The sequence below is a fragment of the Parasteatoda tepidariorum genome, chromosome 2, assembly GCF_043381705.1.
Source record: "Parasteatoda tepidariorum isolate YZ-2023 chromosome 2, CAS_Ptep_4.0, whole genome shotgun sequence".
NCBI lineage: Eukaryota > Metazoa > Arthropoda > Arachnida > Araneae > Theridiidae > Parasteatoda > Parasteatoda tepidariorum.
In genome coordinates, this window is record NC_092205.1 from 82,614,838 (window position 1) to 82,626,350 (window position 11,513).

The 11,513-nt window shown below is 30.2% G+C and overlaps 1 protein-coding gene across 1 annotated transcript in view; it reads right to left on the bottom strand.

Moving 5' to 3' along the window:
- The window catches only part of LOC122268286 (acetylcholinesterase-like), a 123,813-nt gene extending 120,329 nt beyond the window's left edge, over positions 1-3,484 (bottom strand). The window contains exon 1 of the mRNA XM_071176965.1: positions 3,335-3,484. The gene's annotated coding sequence lies outside the window, so the exon portion shown is untranslated. The remainder of the gene's footprint in view (positions 1-3,334) is intronic.
- Between the last annotated feature and the right edge of the window lie 8,029 nt (positions 3,485-11,513).

An 11,513-nucleotide genomic window follows, 5' to 3' on the forward strand; every position in this document is an offset into this window, starting at 1 on the left:
CAAAATGAAAGAATCCTAACTGTTTTCTCCATCACATTAAAATTCCATATTCTGTCAATGACGTTTTTCACTTACACAATCCGTAAACACAATTCCGAAATCATTTTTCGAATTGGAAAAAATTTATAAGTTACTTAATTTTAAAGGTTAATGACTAACCGTAAAAAAATTAACAACTAACCGTACCTTTCTTCAGTTTTTGCAATCATCACAACTGACTTCGCGATCACATTAATATTCCATACGCACACAACTACGTTTCTCTTCACAATTTTATTATGCGTTTCAAAAGTCACTTTTCAAGAAAAAAAATTTAAATTAATAAAGGAAATTTCATATATCTATATTTTTTTCCAGTTTTTCCGCTAACTAAGCATTAGATTTCATTTCGCAATACCATATTAAACATTTGAATAAATTATAATAAAACATTTGATTAACATTTTTTATTAAATCACAATTAAACATTAATTATAAAATTAAAATTAATTATTAAATTATAATTGAACATTTGAATAAATTATAATTGAAAAATTCTAAGTTTAACTACTTTGCATACTGGATGCGCTTAAGTAAGCAATTCATAAAAATTAGTTAATCAAACATTTCTTTAGTTTTTACAAATATATCATTTCATTTCGCAATCACGAAAAAATTCCGTATTCAAACGATTACGTTTCTCTGTAACACAATTAGACTATGCGTTCCAAAAGTGAAAAAATATATTTAATTAATTAATAAAATAATATGTGTCTTTATTTTTTCCGGTTTTTCCTCCAAATAAGCATTGTATTTCATTTCACAATACCATATTAAGCATTTAATTAAAATATGACAATAATGAAATTAAATTCCAAATTTAACTACTCCGTTAAATTTTAGCATAATATACCAAATGCACTTACGTAAGCATGCACAAAAATTACCTAACCATACATTTTTGCTCAGTTTTTACAGTTATATCATCTCATTTCGCAATCACAGTAAAATTCCATATACAAACGAGTACATTTTTCTCTAACACAATTTGATTATGTGCTTTAAAAGTGATTTTTGAAGACAAAAATTTATTAAATTAATTAATAAAATATATGTATACACTTTTTCCAGTTTTTTCTTCAACTAAACATTACATTTCCTTTCGCAATATCATATTAAACATTCAATTAAATTATGATAATAATGCAAACAAATTCGAAGTTTAACTACTCAATTATAATTAAGCATAATACATTGAATGCACTAACGAAGTAATGCACAAAAATTAATCAACCATACCTTTCTTTAGTTTTTACAATTACATCATTTTATTTCGCAATCACGGGAAAATTCCATAATCGAAAATTATACTTTACTCTAACACAATTTGATTGTGCGTTTAGTTCAAAAGAAGGAAATAATTCAAAGAATTTCAAGGAAAAAATAAATTAAAATAATTAATAAAATAATATATGTCTATATTTTTCCGGTCTTTCTTCCAACTAAGCATATGATTTTATTTCGCATTATCATATTAAACAATTAATTAAATTATAATAATAATAACAACAAATTCGAAATTTAATTACTCAGTTATAATTAAGCATAATACACTGGATGCACTTACGTAAGCAATGCACAAAAATTAATAAATCATACCTTTAGTCCATACAATTATATCATTGGATTTCGCAATCACAGTAAAATTCCATATTCAAATGATTACGTTCCTTTCTAACACAATTAGATTATGCACTTCAGAAGTGGTTTTGCTTGATTAAATAAATTAAATTAATTAATAAAATAATATATGTCTATATTTTTTCCAGTTTCTCTCTTAACTAAGCATTGGATTTTGTTTCACCTTATCATATTAAACAATTAATTAAATTATAATAATAATAACAACAAATTCTAAATTTAATTTCTCAGTTATATTTAAGCATAACACACTGGATGCACTTACGTAAGCAATGCACAAAAATTAATTATCCTTACCTTTCTTTAATTTTTATAATTATATCATTTCCCTTCGCAATCACAAAATTTCCATACTCAAGCAAGTACATTTTCTCTCTAACGCAATTAGATTATGCTCTTCAAAAGTTATTTTTCATGATAAAAATAAATTTAATTAGTTAATACTAAACCCACTAAACATTGCATTTCCTTTCGCAATATTATATTAAATATTTAATAATTACAATAATAATAACAACTACCAAGTTCAACTGCTCAATTATACTTAGGCATAATATACTGGATGCACTTACGTAAGCAATGCACAAAAATTAATTAATCATACCTTTCTTTAGTCTTTACAATTATATCATTGCATTTCACAATCACAGTAAAATTCTATATTCAAACGATTACGTTTCTCTTTAAAACAATTAGATTATGCTCATCAAAACTGATTTTGCTTGATTAATTAAATTAATTAATAATTATATAAATTAAATTAATTAATAAAATAATATATGTCAATATTTTTCCGATTTTTTTTCTCAATAAAAATTATATTCCATTTCACAATAACATATTAAATATTTAATTAATTTATAAAAATAACAACAAATTCCAAGTTTAATTACTCTGTTATGATTTAACATAACATACTGGATGCACTTAAGTAGACAATGCACAAAATTTAACTAATCGTACTTTTCTTCAGTGTTTACAATTATCCCACCTCATTTCACAATCACATCAATATTTTTATGCAATAATTCAATTTTTTTTTCACTTTTCCTAACACTAGACAGTGTATTTCATTTCTCAATATCATATTTAATATTTAATTAAATTATTATAATAATAACAGTAAGCAATGTAAGTAAGCAATGCGCAAACATTAACTAACCGTACCCTTTTTCGGCTTTTACAAGTATTTCGTCTCAATAAAATTCTATATTCAAAGAATTAACACAATTACATTGCGTTTTTTAAAGTGAATTTTATTAATAAAAATAAATTAAATAAATAAATAAAATAAAAAAAAATTTCGTTTTTTTCTTCCGCTAAACATTTTGCAATATCACATTAAACCATTAATTAAAAAATAGCAATATGAATAAAGTCCTATTTTAACTAACTTAATTACTATGCTTATTCTTATAACATTGTGTATGAGTTGCACTTACGTAATCAGTCCACAAAAATTAACTAACTTCAGTTTTTATAAGTATTCGATCTAATTTCGTAATCGCGTTAAAACTTCACATATGGTCGATCACGTTTCTGACTAACACAATTCGATTGCGTATTCCAAACGTGACTGCCCAAGATTAAAAATAAATAAAATAAAAATAAATAAATAAAAAAATAAAAGATGCGTCTAGTTTAAAAAACGCACCTTTCCTTTTCTTCCGTCTATCCCGCGAAACATCGTAAAAGCACGTTTCTCTACCCTGCCGCTGTTCCAAGAACAGAATGATGAGATGGAAGATGTGAAAAAGAATCTGGAAAAAGGATTACTTCACGAAATATCAGGAAAAACAGGATCAAGTACTCACGCTTTCGAGGAAGAAACAACCAGTTGTGCCTGTTAGGTTGAACTTTGCTGCATCCCGGAATTTCATGTCACGTGAAACAACAAAAGAAAAAAAAAATTTGCACCCACTACTTCCCTCCTGTTGTTATCGGAAGGGGATGATTTAAAATCTCAGAACGCGATGCTCCTCTAGCTGTTCCCTCAGACTCAGGAAATCACTCTCATGTGTTCCTGGTGGAATGTGAAAATGCGCTAGGGTTTAGCGACTGTAGCGACATCTGGTGGGATTAAAAATAAAGTAGGCTTAGAATAGGAATGCGGTTCTTTTTAAACAGATGAGGTTTAAGCTATTTGACGCTGATGGTTTGTGACGTTTGTTCAAAATGAAATTATTTTTTTCGATTCGATTAGGAAAATGTTTTTCGGTATAACTTATGAACTTTAGTTAGGCTTATAAAATTTGCGTGCTTCTTAACTCTAACCATAAGTAGAAAAAATAAAACTTCTGACAGTCTGGAGAGGAAAGTTAGAAAACTTCGTAATTGTCCGGAAATTCTTCGAAATTGTTGGAAGGTAATAAAATTAATTTTTATCGAATCAATTATGCACGAAGATTAATTGGGGGAAAGAAATAAGATGGACATGAATTAAGTTTTGAACAAAATAATATAGATCGAACATATTTTTTACTGTATAGGTACATTCAAAATATTTATATAATTTAACTCCTACACTCTGCATTTAGAATCAAATTCCTATTCTGCGAAATTTTTACACATATACGATTAATTTCAAATTAAGTACAACTTTGACACATATATAATCCAAACATATATGTGTTAAAGTTCTGAAATTCCAAATTAATTATTATTATGCATTTAATGTTGACACATATACAGTAAAATTACTATTATATGTAATTATAACACATATAAAATAAATTTTCTACTAAAATTTAGGATTTACAGTTTTTGCATTATATAAGCATCATCATCTTATATTATATAATCATCATCATCTTACATTATATAATCATCAGATGGCCTGGTACACAGGGTTATATAAGCGAGTGAACAGCATATCCTCTTCACTGGTCTTATGATACCGTCCTATTTTTCCTCAATTTTCAGTTTTTCATAAATTGAAAAAAATATTATTTATAGTTGTTTTTATCGTTGACCATTAAGGCAAGGGTTGCGATCGTTCTTGTTTTCCAGTGGTGCCACCTATGGCTAAGAATTTGACTTCTGACAAATCCATACGTCACGCCCGTTTATAGGGTGGTCCCATTCACACATACAATCATTCATCCACTGATCGTAATTTTAACCTAACCCAAAGAAAGATCACTCTCCAATTCAGTACCCCCAGAGGTTAAATTTGTTATGGGAACATGGAGGACTTTGTGACCCGACAAATATAACGTGCAGCAGTTATCATTCACTAAACGGAAACCGCTAGATTCAAACTCTCGTTCCCCCGAACGTGATTCTAGCGCCCTGCCAACCAGGCTATCCTGGCCATTATTTATAGTAAAATTTGTTTATTTCTATAATTTTTTTAAATACTGTAATTGCTTCTTCTTTTAATGAAGTTAAAAAAGTAAAATTTTTGTTTCAGTATCCTTTCTACCTGCTACTGATAATGATAATCACAACCAAAGATATCTGGATCTTCTCTGTCGGTTAACGATCCTATGATGTAATTTTGGTGAGTAATACGAATACACCCACTGCAATAAGAATGACTTTACTCAAAATTTTAATTTTGCCGAATTAAATTAGCATTAAACTGATTAATTCCCTCTTCTGCTAAATAAAAAACGACTTTTTTTGCAATTTAAAATTAAGCAGCAGTAAAATAAAAGTAACAGTAGTTGGTTAGCTGAAACTCCATTTGCTATGCATTTGAAAAATCAAACAATACCCTAAATTTCTCTAATATCAGAAATAAATTTTTTCCAACTTTCAAAAAGTGCGCGAACAGTTAAGGAATTTAGAGTGACCTTCCATCATAGTGTCCCTGCTAACAGACAGGTTGCAGTATTCTTGAAACATTAAATTACTTTTATTTTTAGATGAGTGACGACATTGCAAAAAGTAATTTTTGAAAACTTCATAATTATCTAGCTGGGGCCGTGGCGGCAAAGGGAATTGAACGTTCGCTTCTAAATGAGGTGACCCGACCCAGGTTCGAACCCCAGCAGTGACTGGTTGATACGAATTCTACTCTCAGCTCGCACCGACCACATTTCTGACGTAAACTTATACTCAGTGGTAAATAGATCATGGATAGTCCATGCCATCAGGCTAACTGTAGGAGGTTTGCGGGATTTTCCTCTCCATGTAACGCAAATGCGGGTTAGTTCAGTCAAAAAGTTCCCCACGAAGGCTATTTTGTCCTAATACTTGATCCAACAGTTCCCTTGTTTTCTGGGAGTTTATTAAAGTTGATCATGGATAATTGTATTCAGAATTTGGTTGGCTGTTAAACATTGATTATAAAATTAAATTAAAGTATCTAGCTTAAAACAAATGATAAATTATTTGATAATACAGTATGTATGTAAATTTTACTTGCTTAAAATTATAAACATAAAAATACTTTATTTAAAAAACAAAAAAATTCAAAAAAGCTTGGTATAATCGGGCAAAACTAATGGTTGCTACCGGCCACGGGGTGACTGTAAAATTATATGCCAGTCGCCACCCAATTACCGCTTTTTTTTATCAGAAATGTGAATTTTATTATAATGCACATGCCCCATGTGTTTAAATATAGGATTAATAAGCATATTTTATAATATTCCGAGGTCGGGATAGCCAGGTCGATAGGGCGCTGGGCTCATGTCCGAGGGTTCGTGGGATCGAACCCCGCCGGCCGAAGACTCCCCGTGTAGTAAAGTGACTGATGCACGTTAAATCTGTCGAGTCGCAAAAGTCCTCCATGTTCCCATAGCAAATCAACATCTCTGGGGGTACTGGATTGGAGATCGACCGTTCTCTGATTCAGGTCAAAATTACGATCTGTGGATGAATGAATGGATGTATGAATGGGTCCGCTCTATAAACGGGTGTGACGTACGGTGTGGCAGAAGTCGAATTATTGACCCTAGATGGCGCCACTGGAAAACAAGAACAATCGCACCCCCTCTGCCTAAACAGGCATACGTAAACAACATAATATTCCGAAAAGTACTTTATTTCACACATGCGTCTTAAAATTTTACATCATTTTGGAAATGAAACTTGTAAATTCATCAGATGTTAAAAAATGCTTCAAAAGGAATACAATACATAATTGACATCAGCAGCTTTTTTTCTGATTGTTTACAGCTTTAAATTTTTGATAAAGCGTCCACATGTCTTAAAAAGTGGCAACTGTTAAAAGTACTAAAATTGGTCACTGAACATCGAAAAATTTCCTAATTTTTCCCTATAAATCGTAGCGCAGAAGATTGGAACAATAAGTTAAGCAGTCCTAGAGGAACATTAGTATCCATTTAAATCAAAAGGGAATTAATACTTTCTATAACCTATTTATAAATGTTTTCAAGAACATTATCTTTCATTTTATATCTTTTCAACGACTTCGATTAAAATGTCGTTACAGAACTCTCTAAACTGTACAAAAATCCAATTTACGCAAAAAATAAAATAAATTTTGTTCAAAATCTGGATTTTTTTTTTCTTTTTTCGGTATTAAAAATTATAGTGCTTGAAAAGATATAAAAATCATAAAAGATATAAAAAAAACCGGTCAGGTGGTCAGCCGAAACGCGGAACCCCCAGTGTTTAGTTCCCAAGCATGCTTGGTACTCATTTATCGACCCACTGAAGGGATGAAAGGCTGAGTCAACCTTGCCCGGCCCGAGGATCGAATTAGGGACCTGTGGCACGACAGCGCAAAGCGCTACCGTTCAGCCACCGGGCGTCATATATATATATATATATGTGTGTATGTGTGTGTGTATGTATTTCTCTTACACGGCGATAAAAAAAAGCCTCATTACAACTCCCCGAATGGCACGCTAGAAAATCGACCAATGATTGCCGCTAAAAATGCCACATACCAAATCTAGTTGAGGTGGCTCTATAGCTCTTTTAAAAACGGAAACTGAAATAACCAGAGAGAGCATTCTCACCAAATGTGATCTCTTCCGAAATTCACCCTATCAGCTGCGGCAATCTCATACTATTAAGCTAGGCAGAAGTGAGTAGTCTTTGTCGATAGATTTCTATTTTAATGTTTTGTCGAAAGCGCTTTTTNATACACTAATGATTATTTCCAAAATGATGGTAAGGTAAACATCTTTCAAAAAAGAAAGAAAAATCCTAAAATCCTATGAGGAAAAAAAAAAAAAAATTTTAAATTTCGGGAAAATTTATTGTATAAATTGCGAATTTCGTTCCGGTTTTTTGGTTTTCCGGTTTTCTGATTTCCGGATAACGGGTTCTGTACTGTACTTTAAAATATAAAGGTGTATCCATTGCTATTTTAATCATGTCTAGTGTTTATGAATTTGAAACCTGTTTTGTGTTGTTTAAGTATTTCAAAAGATGATTTTCTATTTAACGAATTTTCCATATAACGAACTTATTGTCAGGATTTAGAAACTTCTTTAAATAGAGGTCCGACTGTATTTGCAAACGAGAAATTGAGTCACTAAATAATTTAGTTGCAGGTACTTCAGATCATACACATTTACACAATAGTTCATACACATTTTCCCTGGTCCATTTGTACGTCTCTTTTATGCACACACATTTCTAAAGAAAGTAAGTAAAGTAATTTCATATAAAAAAAAACTTTGGTGTAGAGAATTTGTGATGTTCACATTTATGATGAAATTTGTTACTTTTAAGTTCAAAAACACAGACCAAAACAACATATCATCCCCTTATATCAGTTGCAGGTTCGAGGAACCACTGATAATTATTTTATGTCAGTTTGAGTTAAATCTCAATGAAACCGGACTAATGGACCACCATTAATTAAAAAAGTTTGAAAAGTAATCTTACTTTAAATGAGGGTGAATAATACTGATTATCTGAGCTCTAGGTGGGGCCCATTCAGTATTGCCTCGAAGTCGAATCTAAAGACAGAAAAATCAAGTATAATAATAAATTAAAACAAACTATGAATTAATAAACAAAATTACCCAAACTTATGTATATTAAACACTTACATTAGTAAGATAACATTCTTCTTCAACGAAATCAGGTGAAACAGGCCATGAATCAGGCAAGGGTAATAACTAAAATGCACAGAAAAACATACATAAATTGCAAATACATATATGCATTCATCAGCACAATAGGTATTAAAAATTATGTTTTTTAAATACTTTTAAAAAATTATTGTAAATAATTTTCTTCTCTTGTCAGTATTTTTTATTTTTTCTCAATTTTTTAGCTTCTATATATATATATATATATCCGAAAATATCTAATGTACGTATATTTTAGTTATTTAAACTTCATCGTTGTATTACTTACTGCCTGTTCAGAAATCAGCAACAGACATTTACTACAGAAACACAATTGTCTCTAATATACAGATGAAATTTCATCATATTTTAAGGACTAATGAATAAAATCACATACCATCTTCATTTTACAACGCTTACTAAATCTTTATTTTTGTCTTAAAATTTTTATTTCTTAAAACTTAATTTGTTTATAATACAAAAAAATATATTCCAGCATAAGATAAAGAATTAAATTGTTACTTTTTAGCATCAGTGCAATACGCCTGTACAGCACAAGTTGTGACAAAATACTAGTCGCTGTTCTCCCAAAATTAATTAATTGCAAATCACATTATTTAGCGCGATGTGGTAGCTATGCAGAGAGAGAGATTTTCTATTTTATTCTAATGAATGTACTTAAAAGAGCCAAAGATCTGAACACAGAGGTTTGTTAATGGATCCATTATTCGACTGTCTCGAAGATCAAAGAACTTCAATTCACATCTACATTTGATCTCCAAATTGCATTAAGCATTGGAGAGAAGATTTTGAAAGCGGAACAGCGAAGGAATCAAACATTTGAATAATCGTGTTGATATTCCCTTTTCAAACATTTCAAAAGGCTGTTTTTCGAAAGCTATGTCATCACATAAAATAGCACTTTTTCAAATAATGTGCCATTTTATAAACTGCCGTGAGTTTGCAACGAATTAATGACTGATAGGTCAAGTTAAGCCTATCTTTAGCTTGCGCTTTATGCAAATTCTGAAAATGGCGCAAAACGTCAATATTTAGACAAATAAGCCACAGTTTCGTAAAAATCAAAAGCATTTGTGATCCTTTTATACAGTACTTAAGTTACTACAACGCTATATTATCTGGGCACATAGAAAATTTTCAGAAACTGAGAATTGGGTACTTGCAACTCGAAAAGAAGTGAAGTGATAATGCCTTACCATGTGATTTAAATCAGATTTAATTGGATATCCACTGTAAGCCACGTCACGCGTGAGATTCAAACCTAATTGGCTTCTGAGTCGACAAATGCCATGTTACCTACGATGACGTTACCTGCCGGGTGATTACTGTCCTCTGCTTTCCGACCATGAATGTGGCGGGAACGCAGACCGTTACCAATAGCTCCTAAGTATAGTACTTGTACTGCATAAGCAATCAAACTTCGTGAAATTTTCCAAATGAACCAATTATTCTTTAATTCAAAATTAATTGAAGAATAATTTATCAAAATTTGAAAAAAAAATTTCTTAAAAAAATGCATGAAACTGCTTGCAGGTCATGAAATAAGCAGTACGTGTATTTTTAAGGTAGTGCTCTAATTCTTAGCATAGTACTCAGTAAAAAAATGGGTCTAATTTATTTATTTATTTCAATTTTAGTTTTTAATTCAGTTATATTAGTATAATTGTTAAATTTAGTCATTAATTCAGTTGTTAATTAATAATAATCAATCGTAAAAAATTCCAACGTGAATTTTGTTACATTTAAAGGAGCAAATCTAATATATTTTAAGGGCTTAGCGATAATATGATGAGAATCTCTATTTTTTACCAAGTTGAGACTTTCTTTAAATTCTTCTATAGTATTGTTTCTAAATGGGCACTTTACAAATCATCGAAACTTCCACTAGATAGCAGCGTAATGTACAAAAACATCTTACTGCCTATTAAAAAATCGTTATGTTGAGTTCACTTAAAAAAAACTAATTAAATCAAGAATAAGATATTAAGAAAATAAAAATGAATTTATAACATACTATTTGTTCTGACAACAAACCAACTACTGCTGCTTCTAAGCAACTAAACTTAGGTGAATTGTCACCGCTTTAGGTTTCAGGAAGAAAAAAAATTTAAAATAATATAGCAGTACTGTTTTTCCGATAACTAACTTTCGCATTCATTTATTAATTTGCAAAAGTTTCAGAATTACTATTAATTTTCGAATTGTACTTCAGTAAAATCCCTGTAACAGGATTTTTTTTTTTTTTTGAGGGAATAAGCAACATAATTTTCATAAGTTCAAATTTGTCGACAAACTCAGTCAGACAGAAACCATAATGAAAAAAAAATCAAGCAATCTAAGATTAATTTTTGGATTGTCTTTTAGAGGTTTCCCTGCAGCAGTTTTTTTTTTTATTTATTTATTTATCTGCAATACATTCCTCATGAGTTCTACTTTATCTGCCAACTCAGATAGAAACTATAAATGAAAAAAATCAGGTAATCTAAGATTAATTTCTGCATTGTCCTTTAGATGTTTCCCCGTAGCATAATTATTATTATTATTTTGTATTTATCTGCAACGCATTCTTAATGAGTTCAAATTCATCTGCCAACCCAGTCAGACAGAAACTATAAAAGAAAAGAAAAATCAAGTATTCTTAGATTAATTTTTTGCATTGTCTTTTAGATGTTTCCCCGTAGCAGAATTATTATTATTATTATTTTGTATTTATCTGCAACGCATTCTTAATGAGTTCANAGGCAAATTTTTTGCCTGAATCTGCAACACAATCTTCATGAGTTCAAATTTATCTGCCAACTCAATCAGACA